This window comes from Heterodontus francisci, unplaced genomic scaffold, assembly GCF_036365525.1.
Source record: "Heterodontus francisci isolate sHetFra1 unplaced genomic scaffold, sHetFra1.hap1 HAP1_SCAFFOLD_1833, whole genome shotgun sequence".
NCBI classification, from domain to species: domain Eukaryota; kingdom Metazoa; phylum Chordata; class Chondrichthyes; order Heterodontiformes; family Heterodontidae; genus Heterodontus; species Heterodontus francisci.
In genome coordinates, this window is record NW_027141304.1 from 20,001 (window position 1) to 32,500 (window position 12,500).

Here is a 12,500-nt window from a genome sequence, read left to right on the forward strand (position 1 = left end):
AAAGCGCAAAAATATGTAAAAAGTGTGAAATCAGTAACCAAAAAGCGCAAAAGTAAGTAAAAAGTGTGAAATCATTAACCAAAAAGTCGAAAATAATCTCCAGAGACTAAGTCCGAAAGGGCAAATGGTTAACCAGTAAGCAGAGTAATCATTAACCAAAAAGCGCAAAAATATGTTAAAAGTGTGAAATCATTAACCAAAAACTCGAAAATAATGTGCAGAGACTAAGTCCGAAAGGGCAAATAATTAACCAGTAAGCAGAGTAATCATTAACCAAAAAGCGCAAAAATATGTAAAAAGTGTGAAATCAGTAACCAAAAATCGCAAAAGTAAGTAAAAAGTGTGAAATCATTAACCAAAAACTCGAAAATAATGTGCAGAGACTAAGTCCGAAAGGGCAAATGGTTAACCAGTAAGCAGAGTCATCATTAACCAAAAATCGCAAAAGTAAGTAAAAAGTGTGAAATCATTAACCAAAAATCGCAAAAGTAAGTAAAAAGTGTGAAATCATTAACCAAAAACTCGAAAATAATCTCCAGAGACTAAGTCCGAAAGGGCAAATGGTTAACCAGTAAGCAGAGTAATCATTAACCAAAAATCGCAAAAGTAAGTAAAAAGTGTGAAATCATTAACCAAAAATCGCAAAAGTAAGTAAAAAGTGTGAAATCATTAACCAAAAACTCGAAAATAATGTCCAGAGACTAAGTCCAAAAGGGCAAATGGTTAACCAGTAAGCAGAGTAATCATTAACCAAAAAGCGCAAAAATATGTTAAAAGTGTGAAATCATTAACCAAAAACTCGAAAATAATGTGCAGAGACTAAGTCCGAAAGGGCAAATGGTTAACCAGTAAGCAGAGTAATCATTAACCAAAAATCGCAAAAGTAAGTAAAAAGTGTGAAATCATTAACCAAAAACTCGAAAATAATCTCCAGAGACTAAGTCCGAAAGGGCAAATGGTTAACCAGTAAGCAGAGTAATCATTAACCAAAAATCGCAAAAGTAAGTAAAAAGTGTGAAATCATTAACCAAAAACTCGAAAATAATGTCCAGAGACCAAGTCCGAAAGGGCAAATGGTTAACCAGTAAGCAGAGTAATCATTAACCAAAAATCGCAAAAGTAAGTAAAAAGTGTGAAATCATTAACCAAAAATCGCAAAAGTAAGTAAAAAGTGTGAAATCATTAACCAAAAACTCGAAAATAATCTCCAGAGACTAAGTCCGAAAGGGCAAATGGTTAACCAGTAAGCAGAGTAATCATTAACCAAAAATCGCAAAAGTAAGTAAAAAGTGTGAAATCATTAACCAAAAATCGCAAAAGTAAGTAAAAAGTGTGAAATCATTAACCAAAAAGTCGAAAATAATCTCCAGAGACTAAGTCCAAAAGGGCAAATGGTTAACCAGTAAGCAGAGTAATCATTAACCAAAAATCGCAAAAGTAAGTAAAAAGTGTGAAATCATTAACCAAAAACTCGAAAATAATCTCCAGAGACTAAGTCCGAAAGGGCAAATGGTTAACCAGTAAGCAGAGTAATCATTAACCAAAAGGCGCAAAAGTAAGTAAAAAGTATGAAATCAGTAACCAAAAAGCGCAAAAATATGTTAAAAGTGTGAAATCATTAACCAAAAAGTCGAAAATAATCTCCAGAGACTAAGTCCGAAAGGGCAAATGGTTAACCAGTAAGCAGAGTAATCATTAACCAAAAATCGCAAAAATATGTTAAAAGTGTGAAATCATTAACCAAAAACTCGAAAATAATGTGCAGAGACTAAGTCCGAAAGGGCAAATGGTTAACCAGTAAGCAGAGTAATCATTAACCAAAAAGGGCAAAAGTAAGTAAAAAGTATGAAATCATTAACCAAAAAGCACAAAATTAAGTTAAAAGTGTGAAATCATTAACCAAAAAGTCGAAAATAATGTCCAGAGACCAAGTCCGAAAGGGCAAATGGTTAACCAGTAAGCAGAGTAATCATGAACCAAAAATCGCAAAAGTAAGTAAAAAGTATGAAATCATTAACCAAAAAGGGCAAAAGTAAGTAAAAAGTATGAAATCATTAACCAAAAATCGCAAAAGTAAGTAAAAAGTATGAAATCATTAACCAAAAATCGCAAAAGTAAGTAAAAAGTATGAAATCATTAACCAAAAAGCACAAAATTAAGTTAAAAGTGTGAAATCATTAACCAAAATGTCGAAAACAATGTCCAGAGACTAAGTCCGAAAGGGCAAATGGTTAACCAGTAAGCAGAGTAATCATTAACCAAAAATCGCAAAAGTAAGTAAAAAGTGTGAAATCATTAACCAAAAACCCGAAAATAATGTCCAGAGACTAAGTCCGAAAGGGCAAATGGTTAACCAGTAAGCAGAGTAATCATTAACCAAAAATCGCAAAAGTAAGTAAAAAGTGTGAAATCATTAACCAAAAACTCGAAAATAATGTCCAGAGACTAAGTCCGAAAGGGCAAATGGTTAACCAGTAAGCAGAGTAATCATTAACCAAAAGGCGCAAAAGTAAGTAAAAAGTATGAAATCAGTAACCAAAAAGCGCAAAAATATGTTAAAAGTGTGAAATCATTAACCAAAAACTCGAAAATAATGTGCAGAGACTAAGTCCGAAAGGGCAAATAATTAACCAGTAAGCAGAGTAATCATTAACCAAAAAGCGCAAAAATATGTTAAAAGTGTGAAATCATTAACCAAAAACTCGAAAATAATGTCCAGAGACTAAGTTCGAAAGGGCAAATGGTTAACCAGTAAGCAGAGTAATCATTAACCAAAAATCGCAAAAGTAAGTAAAAAGTGTGAAATCATTAACCAAAAAGCACAAAATTAAGTTAAAAGTGTGAAATCATTAACCAAAAAGTCGAAAATAATCTCCAGAGACTAAGTCCGAAAGGGCAAATGGTTAACCAGTAAGCAGAGTAATCATTAACCAAAAATCGCAAAAATATGTTAAAAGTGTGAAATCATTAACCAAAAACTCGAAAATAATGTGCAGAGACTAAGTCCGAAAGGGCAAATGGTTAACCAGTAAGCAGAGTAATCATTAACCAAAAAGGGCAAAAGTAAGTAAAAAGTATGAAATCATTAACCAAAAAGCACAAAATTAAGTTAAAAGTGTGAAATCATTAACCAAAAAGTCGAAAATAATGTCCAGAGACCAAGTCCGAAAGGGCAAATGGTTAACCAGTAAGCAGAGTAATCATGAACCAAAAATCGCAAAAGTAAGTAAAAAGTATGAAATCATTAACCAAAAAGGGCAAAAGTAAGTAAAAAGTATGAAATCATTAACCAAAAATCGCAAAAGTAAGTAAAAAGTATGAAATCATTAACCAAAAATCGCAAAAGTAAGTAAAAAGTATGAAATCATTAACCAAAAAGCACAAAATTAAGTTAAAAGTGTGAAATCATTAACCAAAATGTCGAAAACAATGTCCAGAGACTAAGTCCGAAAGGGCAAATGGTTAACCAGTAAGCAGAGTAATCATTAACCAAAAATCGCAAAAGTAAGTAAAAAGTGTGAAATCATTAACCAAAAACCCGAAAATAATGTCCAGAGACTAAGTCCGAAAGGGCAAATGGTTAACCAGTAAGCAGAGTAATCATTAACCAAAAATCGCAAAAGTAAGTAAAAAGTGTGAAATCATTAACCAAAAACTCGAAAATAATGTCCAGAGACTAAGTCCGAAAGGGCAAATGGTTAACCAGTAAGCAGAGTAATCATTAACCAAAAGGCGCAAAAGTAAGTAAAAAGTATGAAATCAGTAACCAAAAAGCGCAAAAATATGTTAAAAGTGTGAAATCATTAACCAAAAACTCGAAAATAATGTGCAGAGACTAAGTCCGAAAGGGCAAATAATTAACCAGTAAGCAGAGTAATCATTAACCAAAAAGCGCAAAAATATGTTAAAAGTGTGAAATCATTAACCAAAAACTCGAAAATAATGTCCAGAGACTAAGTTCGAAAGGGCAAATGGTTAACCAGTAAGCAGAGTAATCATTAACCAAAAATCGCAAAAGTAAGTAAAAAGTGTGAAATCATTAACCAAAAAGCACAAAATTAAGTTAAAAGTGTGAAATCATTAACCAAAAAGTCGAAAATAATCTCCAGAGACTAAGTCCGAAAGGGCAAATGGTTAACCAGTAAGCAGAGTAATCATTAACCAAAAATCGCAAAAATATGTTAAAAGTGTGAAATCATTAACCAAAAACTCGAAAATAATGTGCAGAGACTAAGTCCGAAAGGGCAAATGGTTAACCAGTAAGCAGAGTAATCATTAACCAAAAAGGGCAAAAGTAAGTAAAAAGTATGAAATCATTAACCAAAAAGCACAAAATTAAGTTAAAAGTGTGAAATCATTAACCAAAAAGTCGAAAATAATGTCCAGAGACCAAGTCCGAAAGGGCAAATGGTTAACCAGTAAGCAGAGTAATCATGAACCAAAAATCGCAAAAGTAAGTAAAAAGTATGAAATCATTAACCAAAAAGGGCAAAAGTAAGTAAAAAGTATGAAATCATTAACCAAAAATCGCAAAAGTAAGTAAAAAGTATGAAATCATTAACCAAAAATCGCAAAAGTAAGTAAAAAGTATGAAATCATTAACCAAAAAGCACAAAATTAAGTTAAAAGTGTGAAATCATTAACCAAAATGTCGAAAACAATGTCCAGAGACTAAGTCCGAAAGGGCAAATGGTTAACCAGTAAGCAGAGTAATCATTAACCAAAAATCGCAAAAGTAAGTAAAAAGTGTGAAATCATTAACCAAAAACCCGAAAATAATGTCCAGAGACTAAGTCCGAAAGGGCAAATGGTTAACCAGTAAGCAGAGTAATCATTAACCAAAAATCGCAAAAGTAAGTAAAAAGTGTGAAATCATTAACCAAAAACTCGAAAATAATGTCCAGAGACTAAGTCCGAAAGGGCAAATGGTTAACCAGTAAGCAGAGTAATCATTAACCAAAAGGCGCAAAAGTAAGTAAAAAGTATGAAATCAGTAACCAAAAAGCGCAAAAATATGTAAAAAGTGTGAAATCAGTAACCAAAAAGCGCAAAAGTAAGTAAAAAGTGTGAAATCATTAACCAAAAAGTCGAAAATAATCTCCAGAGACTAAGTCCGAAAGGGCAAATGGTTAACCAGTAAGCAGAGTAATCATTAACCAAAAAGCGCAAAAATATGTTAAAAGTGTGAAATCATTAACCAAAAACTCGAAAATAATGTCCAGAGACTAAGTCCGAAAGGGCAAATGGTTAACCAGTAAGCAGAGTAATCATTAACCAAAAATCGCAAAAGTAAGTAAAAAGTGTGAAATCATTAACCAAAAATCGCAAAAGTAAGTAAAAAGTGTGAAATCATTAACCAAAAACTCGAAAATAATCTCCAGAGACTAAGTCCGAAAGGGCAAATGGTTAACCAGTAAGCAGAGTAATCATTAACCAAAAATCGCAAAAGTAAGTAAAAAGTGTGAAATCATTAACCAAAAATCGCAAAAGTAAGTAAAAAGTGTGAAATCATTAACCAAAAAGTCGAAAATAATCTCCAGAGACTAAGTCCAAAAGGGCAAATGGTTAACCAGTAAGCAGAGTAATCATTAACCAAAAATCGCAAAAGTAAGTAAAAAGTGTGAAATCATTAACCAAAAACTCGAAAATAATCTCCAGAGACTAAGTCCGAAAGGGCAAATGGTTAACCAGTAAGCAGAGTAATCATTAACCAAAAGGCGCAAAAGTAAGTAAAAAGTATGAAATCAGTAACCAAAAAGCGCAAAAATATGTTAAAAGTGTGAAATCATTAACCAAAAAGTCGAAAATAATCTCCAGAGACTAAGTCCGAAAGGGCAAATGGTTAACCAGTAAGCAGAGTAATCATTAACCAAAAATCGCAAAAATATGTTAAAAGTGTGAAATCATTAACCAAAAACTCGAAAATAATGTGCAGAGACTAAGTCCGAAAGGGCAAATGGTTAACCAGTAAGCAGAGTAATCATTAACCAAAAAGGGCAAAAGTAAGTAAAAAGTATGAAATCATTAACCAAAAAGCACAAAATTAAGTTAAAAGTGTGAAATCATTAACCAAAAAGTCGAAAATAATGTCCAGAGACCAAGTCCGAAAGGGCAAATGGTTAACCAGTAAGCAGAGTAATCATGAACCAAAAATCGCAAAAGTAAGTAAAAAGTATGAAATCATTAACCAAAAAGGGCAAAAGTAAGTAAAAAGTATGAAATCATTAACCAAAAATCGCAAAAGTAAGTAAAAAGTATGAAATCATTAACCAAAAATCGCAAAAGTAAGTAAAAAGTATGAAATCATTAACCAAAAAGCACAAAATTAAGTTAAAAGTGTGAAATCATTAACCAAAATGTCGAAAACAATGTCCAGAGACTAAGTCCGAAAGGGCAAATGGTTAACCAGTAAGCAGAGTAATCATTAACCAAAAATCGCAAAAGTAAGTAAAAAGTGTGAAATCATTAACCAAAAACCCGAAAATAATGTCCAGAGACTAAGTCCGAAAGGGCAAATGGTTAACCAGTAAGCAGAGTAATCATTAACCAAAAATCGCAAAAGTAAGTAAAAAGTGTGAAATCATTAACCAAAAACTCGAAAATAATGTCCAGAGACTAAGTCCGAAAGGGCAAATGGTTAACCAGTAAGCAGAGTAATCATTAACCAAAAGGCGCAAAAGTAAGTAAAAAGTATGAAATCAGTAACCAAAAAGCGCAAAAATATGTTAAAAGTGTGAAATCATTAACCAAAAACTCGAAAATAATGTGCAGAGACTAAGTCCGAAAGGGCAAATAATTAACCAGTAAGCAGAGTAATCATTAACCAAAAAGCGCAAAAATATGTTAAAAGTGTGAAATCATTAACCAAAAACTCGAAAATAATGTCCAGAGACTAAGTTCGAAAGGGCAAATGGTTAACCAGTAAGCAGAGTAATCATTAACCAAAAATCGCAAAAGTAAGTAAAAAGTGTGAAATCATTAACCAAAAAGCACAAAATTAAGTTAAAAGTGTGAAATCATTAACCAAAAAGTCGAAAATAATCTCCAGAGACTAAGTCCGAAAGGGCAAATGGTTAACCAGTAAGCAGAGTAATCATTAACCAAAAATCGCAAAAATATGTTAAAAGTGTGAAATCATTAACCAAAAACTCGAAAATAATGTGCAGAGACTAAGTCCGAAAGGGCAAATGGTTAACCAGTAAGCAGAGTAATCATTAACCAAAAAGGGCAAAAGTAAGTAAAAAGTATGAAATCATTAACCAAAAAGCACAAAATTAAGTTAAAAGTGTGAAATCATTAACCAAAAAGTCGAAAATAATGTCCAGAGACCAAGTCCGAAAGGGCAAATGGTTAACCAGTAAGCAGAGTAATCATGAACCAAAAATCGCAAAAGTAAGTAAAAAGTATGAAATCATTAACCAAAAAGGGCAAAAGTAAGTAAAAAGTATGAAATCATTAACCAAAAATCGCAAAAGTAAGTAAAAAGTATGAAATCATTAACCAAAAATCGCAAAAGTAAGTAAAAAGTATGAAATCATTAACCAAAAAGCACAAAATTAAGTTAAAAGTGTGAAATCATTAACCAAAATGTCGAAAACAATGTCCAGAGACTAAGTCCGAAAGGGCAAATGGTTAACCAGTAAGCAGAGTAATCATTAACCAAAAATCGCAAAAGTAAGTAAAAAGTGTGAAATCATTAACCAAAAACCCGAAAATAATGTCCAGAGACTAAGTCCGAAAGGGCAAATGGTTAACCAGTAAGCAGAGTAATCATTAACCAAAAATCGCAAAAGTAAGTAAAAAGTGTGAAATCATTAACCAAAAACTCGAAAATAATGTCCAGAGACTAAGTCCGAAAGGGCAAATGGTTAACCAGTAAGCAGAGTAATCATTAACCAAAAGGCGCAAAAGTAAGTAAAAAGTATGAAATCAGTAACCAAAAAGCGCAAAAATATGTTAAAAGTGTGAAATCATTAACCAAAAACTCGAAAATAATGTGCAGAGACTAAGTCCGAAAGGGCAAATAATTAACCAGTAAGCAGAGTAATCATTAACCAAAAAGCGCAAAAATATGTTAAAAGTGTGAAATCATTAACCAAAAACTCGAAAATAATGTCCAGAGACTAAGTTCGAAAGGGCAAATGGTTAACCAGTAAGCAGAGTAATCATTAACCAAAAATCGCAAAAGTAAGTAAAAAGTGTGAAATCATTAACCAAAAAGCACAAAATTAAGTTAAAAGTGTGAAATCATTAACCAAAAAGTCGAAAATAATCTCCAGAGACTAAGTCCGAAAGGGCAAATGGTTAACCAGTAAGCAGAGTAATCATTAACCAAAAATCGCAAAAATATGTTAAAAGTGTGAAATCATTAACCAAAAACTCGAAAATAATGTGCAGAGACTAAGTCCGAAAGGGCAAATGGTTAACCAGTAAGCAGAGTAATCATTAACCAAAAAGGGCAAAAGTAAGTAAAAAGTATGAAATCATTAACCAAAAAGCACAAAATTAAGTTAAAAGTGTGAAATCATTAACCAAAAAGTCGAAAATAATGTCCAGAGACCAAGTCCGAAAGGGCAAATGGTTAACCAGTAAGCAGAGTAATCATGAACCAAAAATCGCAAAAGTAAGTAAAAAGTATGAAATCATTAACCAAAAAGGGCAAAAGTAAGTAAAAAGTATGAAATCATTAACCAAAAATCGCAAAAGTAAGTAAAAAGTATGAAATCATTAACCAAAAATCGCAAAAGTAAGTAAAAAGTATGAAATCATTAACCAAAAAGCACAAAATTAAGTTAAAAGTGTGAAATCATTAACCAAAATGTCGAAAACAATGTCCAGAGACTAAGTCCGAAAGGGCAAATGGTTAACCAGTAAGCAGAGTAATCATTAACCAAAAATCGCAAAAGTAAGTAAAAAGTGTGAAATCATTAACCAAAAACCCGAAAATAATGTCCAGAGACTAAGTCCGAAAGGGCAAATGGTTAACCAGTAAGCAGAGTAATCATTAACCAAAAATCGCAAAAGTAAGTAAAAAGTGTGAAATCATTAACCAAAAACTCGAAAATAATGTCCAGAGACTAAGTCCGAAAGGGCAAATGGTTAACCAGTAAGCAGAGTAATCATTAACCAAAAGGCGCAAAAGTAAGTAAAAAGTATGAAATCAGTAACCAAAAAGCGCAAAAATATGTTAAAAGTGTGAAATCATTAACCAAAAACTCGAAAATAATGTGCAGAGACTAAGTCCGAAAGGGCAAATAATTAACCAGTAAGCAGAGTAATCATTAACCAAAAAGCGCAAAAATATGTTAAAAGTGTGAAATCATTAACCAAAAACTCGAAAATAATGTCCAGAGACTAAGTCCGAAAGGGCAAATGGTTAACCAGTAAGCAGAGTAATCATTAACCAAAAATCGCAAAAGTAAGTAAAAAGTGTGAAATCATTAACCAAAAACTCGAAAATAATGTCCAGAGACCAAGTCCGAAAGGGCAAATGGTTAACCAGTAAGCAGAGTAATCATTAACCAAAAATCGCAAAAGTAAGTAAAAAGTGTGAAATCATTAACCAAAAACTCGAAAATAATCTCCAGAGACTAAGTGCGAAAGGGCAAATGGTTAACCAGTAAGCAGAGTAATCATTAACCAAAAATCGCAAAAGTAAGTAAAAAGTGTGAAATCATTAACCAAAAATCGCAAAAGTAAGTAAAAAGTGTGAAATCATTAACCAAAAACTCGAAAATAATGTCCAGAGACTAAGTCCAAAAGGGCAAATGGTTAACCAGTAAGCAGAGTAATCATTAACCAAAAAGCGCAAAAATATGTTAAAAGTGTGAAATCATTAACCAAAAACTCGAAAATAATGTGCAGAGACTAAGTCCGAAAGGGCAAATGGTTAACCAGTAAGCAGAGTAATCATTAACCAAAAAGGGCAAAAGTAAGTAAAAAGTATGAAATCATTAACCAAAAAGCACAAAATTAAGTTAAAAGTGTGAAATCATTAACCAAAAAGTCGAAAATAATCTCCAGAGACTAAGTCCGAAAGGGCAAATGGTTAACCAGTAAGCAGAGTAATCATTAACCAAAAAGCGCAAAAATATGTTAAAAGTGTGAAATCATTAACCAAAAACTCGAAAATAATGTGCAGAGACTAAGTCCGAAAGGGCAAATGGTTAACCAGTAAGCAGAGTAATCATTAACCAAAAAGCGCAAAAATATGTTAAAAGTGTGAAATCATTAACCAAAAACTCGAAAATAATGTCCAGAGACTAAGTCCGAAAGGGCAAATGGTTAACCAGTAAGCAGAGTAATCATTAACCAAAAATCGCAAAAGTAAGTAAAAAGTGTGAAATCATTAACCAAAAACTCGAAAATAATCTCCAGAGACTAAGTCCGAAAGGGCAAATGGTTAACCAGTAAGCAGAGTAATCATTAACCAAAAATCGCAAAAGTAAGTAAAAAGTATGAAATCATTAACCAAAAAGCGCAAAAATATGTTAAAAGTGTGAAATCATTAACCAAAAACTCGAAAATAATGTGCAGAGACTAAGTCCGAAAGGGCAAATGGTTAACCAGTAAGCAGAGTAATCATTAACCAAAAAGCGCAAAAATATGTTATAAGTGTGAAATCATTAACCAAAAACTCGAAAATAATGTCCAGAGACTAAGTCCGAAAGGGCAAATGGTTAACCAGTAAGCAGAGTAATCATTAACCAAAAAGCGCAAAAATATGTTAAAAGTGTGAAATCATTAACCAAAAACTCGAAAATAATGTCCAGAGACTAAGTCCGAAAGGGCAAATGGTTAACCAGTAAGCAGAGTAATCATTAACCAAAAAGCGCAAAAATATGTTAAAAGTGTGAAATCATTAACCAAAAACTCGAAAATAATGTCCAGAGACTAAGTCCGAAAGGGCAAATAATTAACCAGTAAGCAGAGTAATCATTAACCAAAAAGCGCAAAAGTAAGTAAAAAGTGTGAAATCATTAACCAAAAAGTCGAAAATAATGCCCAGAGACTAAGTCCGAAAGGGCAAATGGTTAACCAGAAAATCAGTCGAATAATGTCCAGAGACTAAGTCCGAAAGGGCAAATGGTTAACCAGTGGAAGGGCGATCAAGCGGAAAAATTTGCCCCGGTTACCCGGGATGGAGTTCCAGAGGTCCGGCCAGAGTTGTCAAATTCGTCCCGCTGATCGGACGCTTGTCATTCGGGTGGCTGGGGGTTGGCGGGGTATCTGCACAGTAGTAGGAGGTGGCAAGTCGGGACTTGGACGTTTATTCCAAGAGTCCACCCGAGCCTCCAGGTCTGCAGAGACCGACCCTAGCTGCCGCCCAACCGACTTTTAAGCCTTTTTCGGATGGGGATTTTTTCCCATTTTCGTCCATTTTTCGGGTTTTCTGTCGGGCTTAATAGGCGGCAGCCTGACCCCCGGCCGAGGCGGGGGGCGCACTCTCCCTTGCGTAAGGGTCCGGATTTGCCCCGGAAAGTGCCCCCGACGGCCTCCCGACCCGGGTGCCTGCAGGGCGGGGGAAAGGGTAGTCCCAGCCGCAGGAAATCATTAACCAAAAGACTTAGCCGTCGGGGCAGAGGCTAAGACCCGGGCTGGTGAAATCATTAACCAAAAGGAATGCACCCTTTTCCGAAAGTGCAGGCCGAAATAAGGCGAGCCTTGGGCCGGGAAGGCCAAAACCCCCAACTCATGGAAGTGTATGGGGTCGGACTCGGCGACTTTCCCGGGCCCCGAGTTGACCTTTCCCCACGGGGGCGGTCAAGTTGCTCCCGCCAAGAGGGCACGTTGCATTTGCTGCCGCTCTAGTCCCCGGGCTAGTTAATCAGTTGCCGTCGGAAGTCCCGATGCCGAAATGAAAAATGGCCGTTGCGGCGATTTGGCGCCTCATTTTCGGAAGGACTACCGGCAGGCAACCCGCCGAATTGACACTTGCGATTCGGGTGGCTGGGGGTTGGCGGGGTACCCGGAGATTTTCGGGAACTCGATTTTCAGAACTTTTGCTGGCAGCGGTTGCACTTGCAAAGTGGCCGAAGAAGTGCTCCCTCAAGGAAGGACCTTCTTTTGAAATAAAAGACCTTCCGAAGAGTGCCTGGAAGTCATTTATGAGCATTTAAGGGTAAATCTGGCGGACTTTCCATGCTCTGTTGCCGGCTCTGAAATATCGCACAGTTGGGTCTAGGCCGGTAGACTGGCTGTGAAAACAGACAAAGTGTTTTGGCGAGCGAGAGAAAACAAGGCCTTGGAACAGATTGGGGGGTGCGGAGGCACACCACACCCACAGGAAAAGAATTAATAAAAAAAAAACCAAAGTCTATGACATGTCTGTTGGTACAGTGAGAAAAGCAAAGAAGGGAGGCTGCGATGGCAGAGCAAAGCCGACCTTCATACAGATATACATGTCAAAGAAAGAAACTATGCCCGCAAAAGACTTGGTGCGAAATAACAAGGCTCCTTGTGAACGGTTATCTTTGTCTGTCAGGCGCAGATTGTGGCGG